This window comes from Amblyomma americanum, chromosome 1 (genome assembly GCF_052857255.1).
Source record: "Amblyomma americanum isolate KBUSLIRL-KWMA chromosome 1, ASM5285725v1, whole genome shotgun sequence".
Classification (NCBI taxonomy): domain Eukaryota; kingdom Metazoa; phylum Arthropoda; class Arachnida; order Ixodida; family Ixodidae; genus Amblyomma; species Amblyomma americanum.
In genome coordinates, this window is record NC_135497.1 from 59695519 (window position 1) to 59698751 (window position 3233).

Genomic DNA, 3233 nt, shown 5'->3' on the forward strand with positions numbered 1-3233 from the left:
CGTGCAATACGACAGCAAGCGAAACTGCGAAATTCGACTCGCCACGAAATTATTCCGGAACCCTCCACAAGGCACCTCTTTCTTCCTTTCTTCTTTCACTCTCTCCTTTATCCCTTCCATTACGGCGCGGTTCAGGTGTTCGCCGATGTGTGAGGAATGTACTGCGCCATTTTCTTTCCCCAGAGAAACATTTTTCATTCACATGCTACCTGCTTACTTCTTATAAGAGGAAGGAGAGCGAGAGCGCGGGATTACGTCGCCCAGTTTACATTCGCAGCCGGGAAACAGTGGCCAGCGCCCGGGACCGCAGCGCCGCCGCTCGGCTGAGAACCCGCTCCCGCTGCCTTCGCGGCTGCTCGGTTACTTTTGGCAGAGACGCTACATGCATGCAAGCACACTTGCACAGACTGAATATATTTTCGTAAGAGCAGCCGAACCGTGGTCAGAATGGCCGAGTGGTCTAAGGCGCCAGATTTAGGCTCTGGTCCTCGCAAGAGGGCGTGGGTTCGAACCCCACTTCTGGCAACGTTTCTTTTTTTAGCGTTTTCTTACTTTGGACCTACAGTGAACATTTTACGTACGTATTACTAACCCACATTTTTTTGTTGTTAGCCTATCAAAAGGCTAACATCTATTGTTAAGCATTAAAACACATTTCTATTAAACAGCACTGCGGTCTTCATATGGCTTCGTCCATCTTCTTGCAGAGCGGTCTGTTCCCCTTAGTCCAGGGCTCCGCTGGATGCTGCTGCCAGTTGTGCTTGCCGAGTCATACCTTCTTGGTCGACGCGGCCATCGCTGGAGAGCACTCCGTCTCATTGCTCCGCACTCGGATTTGATATAACGGGTGCCACGTCTATCTTCTGGCATGCCAACGTTATGTGATACAGCATGGGTGTTTCGTGGCACCAGGGGCATTTGTCATAGTATTGTGGGGGATACATTCTGCTCAGTACGTTTAGGTTCGGGTACGAGCCCGTTTGTAGCTGCCTCTACGCGACAGAGACCTCTCTGCCAAGGGAGTTTTGCGGTGGTGGATACCCACCATTTTTTTTACCGTTCTTAAATCTTTTTCGGGGTTGGCTCTTTACACCATCCGGTTTTTAGGCGGTTTTATATTTTTTTCCTGCCACGTGTACATAGCAGACCACGGGCAAAAGGCGAAACGCTTTTCTAGAACACGTTCTGGGCGTGTTTAGGACTGAATAAGCTTTATCTAGCGATAACATTTGGTGAAAAATGGACTTGATGTAAGCATGTGCGATTAAACTCATATAAGATTCCATTCTCATTTTTTGCCTTCCTGGTCGCAGCGGCTTTGGGAGCTGCGGAACACACAGCTCGGTCATCTAGACATGTGTTGTGCCGTCTTGCGAGAGCACACTAACGAAGACGTATGCGCTCGTACGTGGTCTGCAATGCACCATCAACTCGCCCTTCAGTCCTCGCTTCTGACGTGAACACGTCTGAGTTCTCAAGACTGCACTATATTCCATGCCTCTCCACCATCCCCCCCCCCCCTCCCCAACCCTTGTCCGCGCTTTTGTCTATATCTGTTCTTGCATGCGTAAATTGTGGGGACGTTCCCCTACGACTTTCTCTTCTCTTTGGTTCGTTTACCCGCGGTGCACCCTCCCACGGTTTCGCCTCGAGAAGGGGGTGAACGTATTTATCTCCCACTTTTCAAACCCACAAACTATGCTCGCCTAGTTGAAAATTTGAAATCGTGTAACTCGGAACACAGGCGTGCTACCTGAATTCCACCAAATGGTGAATATATATGTAATACTAGTACCTTTAAGGATTCGATGTAAGCATGTACACCTACTGCAGTGACTAAAAAAAATGTTAATTCATTTCATTTCGCCTAATTAAAAATTACCCTCTCATTTTGCGTCGGCCGTCACAAAAACTACGTCCAAAAATGGCTTCCATGTACATTTCTCATCCTTTTACTGTTAAAAATCCTGGAAGTCTAATTTTGAACGCCTGTATATGTGCATGGTTTGGAGGCGAACAAAAACAATTCTTAATGGCGCTCGCCCCGCATTCTCTTTCTTTACGTGTGTGCCCCTCTTCGCTCCAGAATATTCTTCTCAAGTATGTCGACGTGCGATTTCCGGTAGTCTAATGAAGGCATATAGTCCGAGTTTTAGGTTACAAAAACCTCACTAAAGAACGAGCCTTTGAGAAATGACTCTTGCGGACAGACATAGCAGCCAGCAAAAGGCACCGCATTCCTGTTTGCTTCCCAAGCATCCAGCTTGTTTTTCTTCATGATTGTTGGACGCACTAATTTCAGCGCCATTATTTCATAACATTTCACAGGAGCCCCGAAAGGCGGCGATGAGCAACTGTGTGCACTTTACAGATCTTGCTTACGTGTAATAACTTTCCTGCTCACTCCCCCGTTTGGTACAGGATAACTCTTTCAGACGAGCGCTTAATCTGTGTCTGCAGTAAAAGTGCGTTGAATGGCGACCTTCTCACAAGTTGTAAAGTTGCTATGCTTGCGTTGCAAATGTCATTTCATTATAGACACATTCGTTCCTGCAGTAGAGTCCTTTTCAAAAGTTTAGAGCCATGGGGCTCGTTAGATATCCCCGGCGTTCCAAATTTCTTGAAGATCCGGTCTCCACTCCTTCGAACGTTAAGACTTCTGGGCAAGCTACAAGAGCCCCACTGCATGGCTTAGAATAACACCCCCTTGGTCCCCGAACTTTTGAGAAAGGCTGCACCTCAGCGCAACACGCGGTGTGGAAACAAATGCTCCATGTTGGGGTCGGTTTCCCGTTGTGTCCTCGGGTCCGAGTCGCCGCACAAAGGAGAATTTTTCGATGTCTTCTTGTCTTTTTTAATGCGATAGCATGAGGAGGGCCATGGACGAGATAACTGTCAGGCGGTGTCGGTGTGAAGCATCCGCCTCCTATAGTTGGTGCCACCTGTCAACGTTCTCTCTATCCACTTTTAGAGGAGCGGAGGGAGATTCCGGACAAAGATTGACTCAGCAAAAGCGGAAATGACTGAGAACTAAAATGGTCAGAAAACAGCAGGCCTGCGTGCAAAATAGACACCCTCCCGAAGATCTATGTGTGCAGAAATGAGCCTTTCGGAAGCTACTCCTTCTCGCATTCCTCGGAAAGAGCAACCTGGGTCTGACAAGCCGCACCGGCGGCTGTGTTTGAAACAGCCGCCTGCCAGTGCAGTGGAAGCATCGCTTAAGCGCAGCGCCA

At 48.4% G+C, this 3233-nt stretch overlaps 1 non-coding gene across 1 annotated transcript; it reads left to right on the forward strand.

The window, feature by feature from the left end:
- Nucleotides 1-441: 441 nt before the first annotated feature.
- On the forward strand, nucleotides 442-525 carry TRNAL-UAG (transfer RNA leucine (anticodon UAG)). Its single transcript has one exon. It is a non-coding gene; the product is annotated as a tRNA-Leu (tRNA).
- The last annotated feature ends 2708 nt before the right edge of the window (nucleotides 526-3233 follow it).